The sequence below is a fragment of the Leucoraja erinacea genome, chromosome 11 (assembly GCF_028641065.1).
Source record: "Leucoraja erinacea ecotype New England chromosome 11, Leri_hhj_1, whole genome shotgun sequence".
NCBI lineage: Eukaryota > Metazoa > Chordata > Chondrichthyes > Rajiformes > Rajidae > Leucoraja > Leucoraja erinaceus.
The window spans coordinates 42,047,322-42,060,559 of record NC_073387.1 but is presented as its reverse complement, the minus strand read 5'-3'; the positions used below and the strand labels follow the sequence as shown (position 1 = coordinate 42,060,559).

Below are 13,238 nucleotides of genomic sequence, written 5' to 3'. Positions count from 1 at the left end.
AAGTTCTTAAATTTACAGTTCATTAACTGATTCATCATCATTTCTAAGTGTATAACATTTTTCTTCTTGACAGCCGTTTCTGTTAGGCTCAAAGACAACATGTTAATATTATGCAGAATTTAAGGCAGTTTTCCTCCTCAGTAAATTCCAAATGGATTTTATTGACCAGCTGAATTCAGGGTGAATCAGGGTGAGTGAATGTGCTTGTTTAGAGAGGGGGAAAGTTATATATTTTGTTTGGTCTACTATTTGAGAAGTACCATAGTTGGCAATTAAAAATAATTCACTGGCCAATCTTTTTGATTTAGAAATGTACTTGATGCTGGGACTCTTAATGATTTTGTGTAGAATAGGAGTGGATTGGTGGTTGAGCAGTAGAAGATAATACTACTGTTGATGTGATAATTTTATGTAATTATGAAGTGATAATCTGCATAGTCTGAAGAAGGGTCTTGACCCAAAACCTCACCCATTCTTTCTCTCCAGAGATGCTGCCTGTCCTGCTCCAGGATTTTGTGTCTATCTTCTGCATAGGTTTTGTTCTCTTCTAAATCTGTTTTGTGTGGTTATTTTAACCTGACTGCATAGCTAGCAAATACCATTTTGATTGATTGTGCAGATGCTTGAAAGGTTCATATTTTATGTTCTCATATTAATGCATTTCCAATGACAATGAAGCCGATTTGTTTCTTTATATTTCATAATAGGTCAGAGCATTTTTTTTCATCATAAGGATGTAATTTAATTTGTTACAATATTGTGGTGCAAATTGGAAAAAAGGAGAATGAATCCTGAGGAAATAAAAGTATAAAATAAATATTAATGTATTGTTATATTCCAGAAGGCAGAATGGTTGCCTGGATCATGAGAGAGAGATTTATTACCCAACATTCCCTGCTTACATTGAATACCAACTCATTAACATATACATGAATATGTATGAATACATTACACTGCTCTCTGTTTTTGAAGTATTAAATCTAAGTACTCAGTTACAATTTTGTTGTTGTGATACTTGATTTAAACCAGTATTTTTGAAATCTTAAATGATAAACATAATATATTTATTTTACATATCTACACATTTTTGTTTTACTTATACAGTGAGTTACTTAACTTACAAATAATAATAATAATAATAATAATACTAATAATAATAATCTTTATTGTCATTGTACAAGACAACAAAATTTTGTTGGAGCAGTCCTCCAGCTGCACAGGAATATGAGTATAAAAATACGTTTAAAAAATAACTATTAAAAAATTCGACTATAAACATATAGGAGTATGGGCGGGTGTGTGAGAGAGAGGGGAGGAATCAGTGTAGGAGGGGGATAGAGTTCAGTAGTGTCACAGCTCTATGGTAGAAGCTGTTTTTTAGTCTTGTCGTGCGGGCGCTCAGTGTCCTGTATCGTCTTCCTGAGGGCAGGGGGGTGAAGAGGCAGTAGAAACATAACCTGACTACTGGTTTATGGATCATACCTGATCGTTTACCAATAACAGGTGTAACAGGTTTAGCTGTTGACTCAACTGTAGGCTTGTTTGACTCTGTTTTAGTACCCTGACTTTGACCAGAGGAATCTGTTTCTTTGTCTGCACTAACTGAACTTTGTATTTCAATCACAGTGGTCTCTTCCAACTCGCTTTCAGATCAAAACTCAGGGATTAGGACTTCATGCTCAGTTTTTGGCTCATCTTTGGCTGGAATCATTCTGATCAACATGAACACTTTTGATCCTATCTCTAACTTCAATTAAGTATCTTTTTGTTCACACTTCCAATATTTTCCCGCTCATCTGGCTTGAAGTACCTCTCCTTTTCGTGGGAGTCAAAGTGGCGTTTTTAACTTAACTGTTTTTGCTCAATTCTCAAGGCCAAATTGGGTTGAACTAGACTTAGGTGTGTTCTTAGCCTTCTCTTCAGCAACAGTTCTGCAGGTGAGTAACCCGTTGTTGTGTGTTGTGTGGTTCTGTACTTCAGCAAGAAACTAGCCAAACGATGTTTCATGCTGAGCTTTGAACCACCCTGCAAAACATGTTCCTTGAGAATATAATTTTGACAATTCTAACAGACCTTTCCACCGCCCCATTGGAGGCAGGATGGTATGGGGGAACAAGTGTGTGTTTTACACCAATCCACTGCATGAACTCTTTGAACCGTTCTGAATGAAACTAAGGCCCATTATCAGAAACAAGTTCTTCCGGAAAACCATGGCATGCAAAGATTGATCTAAACTAATCTATGGTTCACTCAGTAGTAGTGCTTGACCCCATATGCTTAACCTCAATCCATTTGGAATGACTATCAACTAGTACCAGAAAGTGATCATTACCCTTTTCACAAAAATTTACATGAACTCTCTGAAAAGGTCTACTTGGCCATGACCAGGGTTGAAGTGGTGTTTTTGGTGGTTTACTCCGGCAATTTTGGCAGACACTACATTTGCTCACCATTGACTCAATGTCACTGTCAATACCCTGCCAATACACTGAACTTCTGTCAATTGACTTCATGCTTACTATGCCAGGATGTCCGGCATGAAGTTCATTCATATTTTTGTTTCTCAAAGACTCTGGTATAACCACACTGTAACCCCACTTAATGCATCCCTGCTCGCATGATAATTCATGGCGTCGATTATGGAAAGGCTTCAGCTCTGAGTTCAGAACTGAGTTCAATGCACTATCGATTTCAGTCCAACCATTCAAGGTCTATTCATAGACTTGCTTCCGCACATTGTCTTTCTCTGTTTCTGCTGCAATTTCTGTTGCAGTCACTGGAAAGTCTTCATCTACAAATTGCAGTGTGTAGATTGAGTTCTCACTTCCCATGTCAGAGTTCTCTCATGGGACAACGCATCTGCAACTGCGTTGTACTTGGAACTTCTGTACTCAACCTTGTAGTCATACTGGTACAGCAGAATTGCCCAGCGCTGCATCCTTGATGCCGCCATGGAAGGTATAGCTGACTTGGGACCAAGTATCACTAGTAGTGGCTTGTGATCAGTCACTCGGGTGAATGGTCTGCCAAGATGAAACTGATGGAATTTCTTGATTCCGAACACGATGCTAAGTGCTTCCTTTTCTATTTGTGCATAATTATGCTCACTCGGTGATAGAATGTGGGATGCAAAAGCAATAGGCTTTTCCTGTCCGTCATTCATTATGCGGGAGATCACTGCACCTACACCATAACTTGAAGCATCACAAGCAAGTTTCATCTTGTGTATCATAGTGAACAAGAAGTTTGTCACTTGTCAAATTTTCCTTGCAGATTTCATATGCACGTTGCTGTTCCTTTCCCCACGTCCATTTCACATCTTTTTGTAGCAGATGATGTAGTGGCTTTAGCATAGTTGCTAAATCTGGAAAGAATCGTGCATAGAACTGTACCATCCCAAGGAATGATCGTAGCTCTGACACATTCTTGGGTTTTGGAGCATTCACTATTGCTTCAACTTTTGCCTTCACAGGGCGAAGTCCATTGGAATCTATTTTGAGTCCAAGGTAGACCACCTCTGACTGCACAAATGTGCATTTACTTTGTCGCAGTTTGACATTGTGGCAGTTCAGTCGAGTGAGAACTTGCTCAAGGATTTCCATGCCCTCTGTGAATATCAGTAGGTCCAGAAACTCGCGAGCATTCTTTGATGTCATCTCCATTGTGGTTGCAATCTTGCATGTTTTCGCGAATGTAAGATCTGGAGTGTTCATGAGTTTGGACTGAATACGTTCATCCACTAGACCACAAACAAATCTGTTGTGCAAGGAGATTCACGAGTGTGCCGTAAACTTCAGGACCAATCTCCGTGAGCAGAATCGCTTTCATGCGTTCGCAAATGGCCTTATTTGTTTCAGTCATTATCTCTCCTTCACCACTAATCCCCTATGTTGTTTGCCGTGAAAAACATGTTTGCTCTCCCCATAGAGGAGCTGAACGGCTCTCTACTCTTGTCAAAAGTGCCAAGGTTTCCGATGTAGCCCGTGGACGCTGCCATCGTGTCGTTCTCTTTTTTTTTTAAGTCCATTCAAAAACCCCAATTTCCTGTCTGTTCTGGTGTAACAATTCACCTAAAACTTAACTGTACAAAGGCTATTCAGCTTGAGCAACTCGACAAAAAAAACGTATACAATCACAAGGAAGGCATCTTGCCACGTAGACACAACATAGAGATAGCCTGACAAACTCTCGACGATTTATTCAGCTGCTGTTTTAAACTACAGTCCCCTGCAAAGAAGGATCTGTGGCCTATCATGTCCAGCACACAAACAACTGTGACACAACTCCGTATTTACTGTTTAAAATGTTAAACAATACTGCATGTTGCAAAGTAGTCATGCACTCTATTTAAAGGATGAGTTCACAAACTCTATCCCATTCTCGTCACCAATTTTGTTATGTTCCGGTTGGCAGAATGAATAACAACTTACACGCTAGGGTTGCCTGGATCACGAGAGAGAGATTTATTACCCAACATTCCCTGCTTATATTGAACACTCTCATTAACATATACATGAATATGTATGAATACATTACATGCATGACCAGGAAACTATCATTAAAGTGAAATGAAAATCATTGTAGTCATACACGTACCATAATAGATTATTAGGTGCAAAATAAACAACACCGCAAAGCTTTTTTGTAGAAATTATTCATCTCAAGCATAATGAGCCATGATAAAATAGGCTGTCAATCAACATTCTGTGTCAGTTTGATAACCGTTGAAGATTTAAAAAACTTGGATAAATAGATGTAAATGCACACAGTCTGTTTCACCAAGTTATGTTATTCTATCAACTTGTAGGTTAATTGACCTCTGTAAATTGCCCCCATAGTGTGCAGGTGGTGGATGAGAAAGTGGGATGTACTGGAAGAATGTGTCATGGTATGAGACAAAGCTGCTATTTTGAAAAGTGAATTTTCTTCAATTTCTAAAAATGTCTGTAAGATCATACTGCTTAAAAAATATATCTACATCTGAGGAATGATATTTAAATTTAAAGCTCTCATTACTTGGAACAAAGTTAGTTGAGCACACTGACTTGTATGCCTGATCCAGTGACTTGAGCTCTTATTAAATGGGCCTCTGCCGAATGAACAGTCTTTAGATTTACTCCATTATGGTGGACTGTGATTTAAACAAATTCCTCATAAATAATGTTTACCAATAGATTTGGGTTTTGTGGTGTTACAGTAATTTATCAGGCACTAGAATGATCTGGTACATGACTTTTGATAATAAATGTAGAACTTCATGATATACAAAATCAGGTGTCAAGTCGTCAAGTCAAGTCAAGTTTATTTGTCACATACACATACGAGATGTGCAGTGAGATGAAAGTGGCAATGCTCGCGGACTTTTGTGCAAAAGACAAACAACAAAACAACCAAACAAATTATAAACACAATCATAACACACATATTCTTTTACATAATAAATAATGGAAGGAAAAACATTCTGTAGAGTTAGTCCCTGGTGAGATAGGCGTTTACAGTCCGAATTGCCTCTGGGAAGAAACTCCTCCTCAACCTCTCCGTTCTCACCGCATGGCAACGGAGGCGTTTGCCTGACCGTAGCAGCTGGAACAGTCCGTTGCAGGGGTGGAAGGGGTCTCCCATGATTTTGTTTGCTCTGGAGTTGCACCTCCTGTTGTATAGTTCCTGCAGGGGGGTGAGTGAAGTTCCCATAGTGCATTCGGCCGAACGCACTACTCTCTGCAGAGCCTTCTTGTCCTTGGCAGAGCAATTCCCAAACCAGATGGTAATGTTCCCGGACAAGATGCTTTCCACAGCCGCTGCGTAGAAGCACTGGAGGATCCTCGGAGACACTCTGAATTTCCTCAATTGCCTGAGGTGGTAAAGGAGCTGCCTTGCCTTACTCATGAGTAAGGTGTCCATTCTAAGTTAACCAAAATTAGTAAAACGTACCATATATTTATCAATTTACTAATTTGTAAATAGGTGTAATTGATTAAAATGCTGAAATACCAACCTTTGTTGTTTTTCTTCTTGGTTTTCTTGAAATTTTAAAACCAATTCCTAGATGACTTCAAGCTGATAGTTTTGATGTGCTCTATTCATGACAATTGCCATTTTTTTTATCTTGCACAATAATACTGCAATACTCTAAATTGTTTCCATAACGTCTGAGGTAGAGGGAAACTACATTTCTAAAGTAAAAATCTGTTGATATTTAATCATCCAGTTTTTAAATGTAACATTAGTTTTCAGAAACTATTCCTATCTTTGGGCAGGAAATTGTACAAAATTATCCTCAAGATTTTTTGACTTAACACTGGAAGATGAAGTGGTCAAATAGTCCAGCAGCTTGAATTGATGACCTTGAGATATGAGTTCAAAATCCACAATAGCTGGGGAATTTAAATACTATTACATAAATAATCAAGGTTTAAAAATCTAGCAGCTGTAATGGTGACAGTGAAACCATTAGATCACATAAAAACCCATCTGGTTCACAGTATCCTAAAGGGAGGGGGATCTGCTGTGCTTAATTGTGCCAAGCTTGCATGTAAACCCTGACCAAATTGTATTTTTTTATTCATTCTTGGGATATGAGCCTCATTGGCAAGGACAGTATATATTCCCTCTGCCTGAAATACTGTTGATACCACTTTGCTGGGCTTCTTCAGCAGGAACCTAAGGGTCAGTAACATTGCTGACCTACCATCATCTATCATAAGTTATAAATTCATCAATGTTATCACTCATTTGCCATTAGCACCAAGCCAGGCCATTGACTACAGTTGAGTTCTGACTGTAAGAGCCTGCCACAAACATCACGAGGAATAGATTAAAATGAGATATCTGTCAATGTTATACTGGACTGCACACAAAATAAACAACAGAAGCAGCTTGTTTGACACAGAGACAGACAATGGGTCTATCCTTCAGCATCCACATATGGAAAAATTTAACAGCTACTGCTGTGACGAGATTCCGTGGACATCTCCAACATCAAGGACATCAAAACCAGGAAAGTGAGTGCATACAATCAAGCCTAAATCATCTTCACCCAGAAGATCTCCTTCTGAGACACCTGGGCAATTCATTTTACTTTACTAGATATTATGACATGTTTGAGCACTGGATCCAACAAAAGCAATAACGTCCCGGTCATTGTACTTTATACCTGCTTTCCAGGACTATGAGAATGTCTTGTTCAGTTTCTCATTGCATAAGTAAAAGGAGAAATTCAATCAGATTAATCACTGGCAACCTTATGATATTCAAAGAGTGATGCGGTGTTATGAAGTGTCACTTACCTGCCAATGACCTGAGCACTGGTGCTCAACTTGGGTTCCTCCAGGACCACGTGCCTCCAGGATCATTGCCTCATTGCAGTCTAATTTTGGATAAGGAGATGAATTCTAAATGGTTGAGAAAGACTGGCCTAGTTTGATAGAACATTTAACTAAGTGTGACATCAGGGAGCACTTTTAATATTAGGAAACAATGGGAAACCAAGGATGTAGATATTAGAGACCAGTCATCTCATCTTCAGATATTGCTACAGATTGCTTGTCAGTATCTTTGGCCCAAACATCTTTATCTCTTTATCAGTGATATACCCTTCATCATTAACTCAAGAGTAGGAGTGCTTGTTTGACAGAATATGTATTACTTCCTCCACTATAACACGTCAGAATACACATGTTATTAGAACAATGCAATGCTACCTTCTAATTCCAAATTTTCCACTATCAATAACTATTGATCTGGCCTTCATGCCTCATACCAGTATATTGTTTTTCATCACTTCTGCCTAATTCAATCGGTTAACACCTATGATCTGGTATGTTTGTTCAACCAACTTGCATCCTAACCTTCAACACAATTAAACATAGAAAAATGGACAGTTGAATTAACATCTAATAATTAAGGCCAACAATTTGTAATTTTCATTGCAAATTATTAATTTAAAATAGTACTAGTATTTACTCAGTGCCTTTAATGATCTCAATCATCTTAAAACACAATACCTAATGATGCATTTATACAGTTTAGATATTGTTGATTTTGATCTCCAGAATATTAGTTGACAATCTAAAGCAATGTACAATCGGTCTTCATAATATATCTTATAATGTATTATAAAGTAAAATTGAAGGACAGTGTGTTCATTGGCATGTCATAACTGTGACAAAATAATTTTAAAAAGGGATTACAGTTTAGCATCATAGCTTAACTTTGAAATTAGTTGAGTCATCCTTGTGCTTACTGGTTTAGGTTCACTATTCATAAAGCTGCAACAAATTATAATGGAGTTGTTACAGAAATCAGAGCACCAATCATGATAAAGTAAGCACATTAGTTTCAGAGGAAATCCCACTTGACAAACCTGGCATCATTTGAGAAAGTTGCTTCGACTTTCACATTGGTTCTTCAACCATTGAGAAATAAGTATAGTTGCTTCAGATTGGGGAATTATCCACAGGAGTCCAGAATGTTCCAAGTTTACCAGCCCCTTAACAAAACAATTACACTCTTATGGATCTGAGATTGGAATTGGCATGAAATAAGGTGAACAGAAAATCAGTGAGAGATATAGATTCAAATCTGGGACAAGAATAGCTTGTGGAGAAAGGTTTTGGCCCGAAACGTTGCCTATTTCCTTCGCTCCATATATGCTGCTGCACCCGCTGAGTTTCACCAGCACTTTTGTCTACCTTAGCTTGTGGATATATTTGTGGAAGAGAGAGATAGTTGAAAAGATTCTTAAAAAAATAGTGAACTAATTTCTCCCACTTTAAAGAAGTGAGATTAGAAAAGATTGGGCGAAATGGTCCAAGGTAGAGGGAAAGATAAGAAACCAAGAGTTTTGTTTGCTTTTCATAATTTCCCTGGAAAAATGGTTGTGTTTGCAAAAGCAATCAATTATAGTTAATGTGTTTCAGCCACATGTGGCAATAGATACACAAAATCAGGAAAGGAAGCTGGAATTTTAATTATTCCTTCAAAATGATAGCGCTGGCATGTTGTTAATGGTCACCTAAATGGAAATATTGCACGCTTTCCTCGATTCATTATAAAAGATTAGAAATAAAGAGGATAGTAAATTCTCCCTTGGCCACCTACACTTAATATATAATGTTGATTTAGGTAGATATACACTTCTGAAATTAAGATCTATTGAATTTTAAGAGCAAAGCTTGATTGTTGTTACCATTAGCTGTCCTACAGTGATATTTGCACCTGTTAGTTAACAGCCATTTTGTGGTGGGCCACCTGTTACTAATTGTCACATCTGGCTGAAGCACACTAAATATAATTGATTGCTTTTGCAAACACAACAATTTTTCCAGGGAAATAATGAAAATCATGGTTCAACACCCAAGGGGTCAGACATAATGAATTAGATGCTGCATGTCTTATTATTTGTAAAAATTGCCTCCCAAAACCGAGGCCATGTTTAAACGTGAGTGATTATTGAGCTGGATTGTAGTCAGGGTCGGGGATAGTCTAGAACATTTGTCACATTACATCAGGGCTTGAGGTGAGTCTGAATTTATTGAAGTTCTGCGGTCATGAAAGGGCAGGACCAATGATTACCCTAAGATTGGTCGATGAGGTTCAGGAAGGTCATCATTGGGCTGAGGATTGGGGGATGTGGGTGGGGATGGAGGGGTGAGGATCAAGGCAAAAGGTCAGGGAAGATACGAATCAGGACTAAGGATGAGGAGACTCAAGGGTTAGCACAGAATTGAAGGGTCAAAGGTAGGACTGGGGATTGGGGAGGATAAAATGAGAATCTGTGCTGAAAATCAGGAGTGGGCTGACAAAATTCCTAGAGGGCTGAAGAGGGAAGTGTGCATTCATCAGACAACTCGTTGGGGTGATTGGAGATTGGGACTTTCACCATTAGATTGCACAGTTAGGTGGGTCTGAAAGTGTCTGGGTGTCAGAGAATAGAGAGAGAATTAATGTACCCTCACTATGCCCTGAAGATCCAAGGGATTGAATTTCTGCTCCAAATTCCTGCTGGGCTCAATAATACCTTATGCACTTCTGAGTCAGAAAGTTCAAGATTCAGTTGCTAATGCAGGATGAGAGCATAAATTCCAGACTGACATCTTGATGCACCAAATGTGTTCCACATCAGAAGCCTTTTCATTGAATTGGTGATGAAAAGGCTCTATGAAATGTGGAAGAGGAGTTTCTCCCAAAGCAGTGACCAACATTTGTTTTTCATAGGATAAACAACAGTTTATATAATACATTATTTTGTGCGACTTTGAAATGTGCAAATTATCTGATGCGTTTTGCTAAAAAAAATCAAGAATTGTGTCAGAAAGAAGACATTCTGAAGATGAGGAGAATTCACAGGAATATTGGTATGTTGTATAGAGTATAAATGCAGGCCTGAAATTTCTATTGCCCGATGATATGTAATTGATTTTTTGTGAAACTTGGGGACTTGTCAGTAGACGCAGGTCCTCTATATATCAGATGGACAGGGCTTGCATTACTTTCCATCGTGCATGCATGGATTGTGCAAGGCAGACCTTCAGAAACACACATTCACTGTGCACAAAGGTTGACATTAATATTATTATTTAAAGGGGCAAGTCCTGGATGGTGTTACGTGCTGCTGGCAGTCTGCTTTTGGTGTGTTCTGTTTAACCTAGAAACTTTTAGAACTCCCATTTGGGCCATGAAGTTATTAGTCCTGCCACCTTTTGAGTGATCCGCTGTTCTTTGGGCTTCTCATTCCCATTGTCCATAAGTATTTGACCCATAAATCGCATATTTTCCTTTGCACATTCAACAATAGCAGAGCATGTGAAAGAAAGGTCTTCTGATTCCGTAATGAAATAGCTTAAATATGTATGTGAATGGCATATTACCACTGCACCACCTTTGAAAAAAATATAAAATGTTATTTCTACAGCACAACTCCACATTTTATTGGCACTGCGTGCATATAAATCTGCAGCAGTGTGTCTTTGAAATAAACATCCATTAGAGTGCAATGTGCTGCCAATTCCATACAGCCTTCCAGGCACTGATATATTTCTAAGCAGAGGTTCATTCTATGAAAAAAGTGACAATAAAATAACATGGAAAATTTAATTCACTATCAGCTTTGTGAATACTATTGTTACATTTTACAACTTGTATCCAAATATCTTTCATTCTGAATATGATCCTGGAAAATTCCACTGGTATTTTCTCATAGTACATATTTTTATTTTTTGAAACATAGGTGCCACTACCTTTCTGATGGTTTGGGATTTTTTTCCTGAAATTAGTGTTGGTATTTTTAAGAGATGCAGCTTCAGTGATAAGAACATTAAGGTTTTTATCCACTATGATCAATTCAAAATGGTAGATACATTTAAATTTTAATGATGCATGTGGCCATTCTGTATTCAATTTATTGGCAGAGTGCAAGTGAGATGGTGAGTTAAGATGGCAGGCAACATGAAAACTCAGGGTAAAACTCACCTATGAGCTGAATGCAGGGTCTAGGCAAAGTGGTTACCCCAAACTGTGTATAGTTTCTCCAATTTAGAGGGACCACATAATGAACACTCAACACGGTACCTAACTGGAAGAAGTGCAAGTGAATTGCTGCTTTGCCTGGAAGGATGTTAGGTCTGTTGATGGAGGGAAGGGAAGGTGCAAAACAAAAAGGTGTTGCATCTCCTGCAATTGCATGGGGAAATTAAATTAGATGGAGAGAGGGGTGGGTTATGCAGGGGGATAGTTGATGGAGACAAAAAATCAGACCGGGAAGTTATGAAGAGAATGATCCCTTCAAAATATTGAAGGGGAAAGGTGCACCTGGCGCTAAAGATTATTCTGAAATCAATATTGGTATTTTTAAGAAATTGAATTTCAGTGATAAGAACATCAGGTTCTTTATACATTCTCTTTAATTCTATGGAATCTTGTTGGATCCAGCAGAAATTATGAACATAGGGGCTCCCAGGCATTTGGAGTAACAACAAACTATGGTTAATTTGACAGTTGTGTTTTTGTACTTGTGGTTCCAGCAGCAATGCAATTCCTAGCCTGTTCATATAATTGCCATGTTCCAAACATTCTTAATGCACAAACACTTCCGATGCATGGGGTGCACAATTCAAAATTGCATTGCCTGCAAATACTGAGAGCAGTTAATGTTCGGAGTTGCATTTCAATTCAGCGGCAGAGCAAATAGATATCTTGCACTATGCAATTGAATGCCCACCCAGGAGTTTAGCCAAATGGAAAATGTTCTTTGCTTCACAAGGCAACAGCTTCTTCAACAGAATGCACAAATATTGAATGCGCACTGTCCATTAATAGACACACTTGTTTTTTGACTGAGCAATTTCACTTACCTTAACATTCAGTTTTCCTCATCTGAATGAACAGTGACATTTTTTTGACATCATGAGCTGTATAATCAAGTTTGATTTTATCTCTAAATGCATTGAAGTTCTTCCTCAACTCAGAAAACTATTTAATATTAAAATGTATGCGACCAAAAATAGGCCTCAACACTTTAGCAGAATAATCATTAGAATAGAACAAATGTAATATTCTCAAGTCTGAAGAAGGGTCTCAACCCGAAACGTCACCCATTCCTTCTCTCCAGAGATGCTGCCTGTCCTGCTGAGTTACTCCAGCAGTTTGTGTCTACCTTCGATTTAAACTAGCATATGCAGTTCTTTCCTACACATATATTCTCAAGGCAATCATTTTCAGATAAACGTCCTTGTTAGCTGGCAGCAGTGTTATTTTTCACATTCTCATGAATAGAGGCTTAACATTTGATGGGAATTTACCTGATAATTTCTGAGTCTGGATGCAGAAATTGCAAAGCACGATGAAGGCATGTATTTTCAACACGGTGAACATACCAACTTCATGCTGCCTGTTCAATTGCTTGATTGCTATGTTTAGCTAGGATTTTCGTCACAACCAAACAATCCAAGGACATTAATTAACACCCTCACATTATTACGTTTTTTTTTTTTTAACGTTAAGCCAGTGCTAACTGTACTGTTTATTGGTTACCTACAGTATTTCAGCTGACATGGATTCAGGGTCGCACATGGCTGGCAACACTTAAAGATCACCTGCACTATTAAAGTCAGAGAAGTCCTCTTACGGAAGAGTTCATTGTGGTAGCAGTGTTCATCATGACCGCAAATGGTATTGGCAGGCTCTCTGGGACTCAGTCTGACCCTGCAGATGCTGAACCACAGCCAAACATGTGCTCCAAG

At 38.4% G+C, this 13,238-nt stretch overlaps 1 protein-coding gene across 3 annotated transcripts in view; it reads left to right on the top strand.

Moving 5' to 3' along the window:
- Window positions 1–13,238, top strand: part of LOC129701716 (protein phosphatase 3 catalytic subunit alpha-like) — a 356,043-nt gene that overhangs the window by 253,405 nt on the left and 89,400 nt on the right. The window lies entirely within an intron of this gene.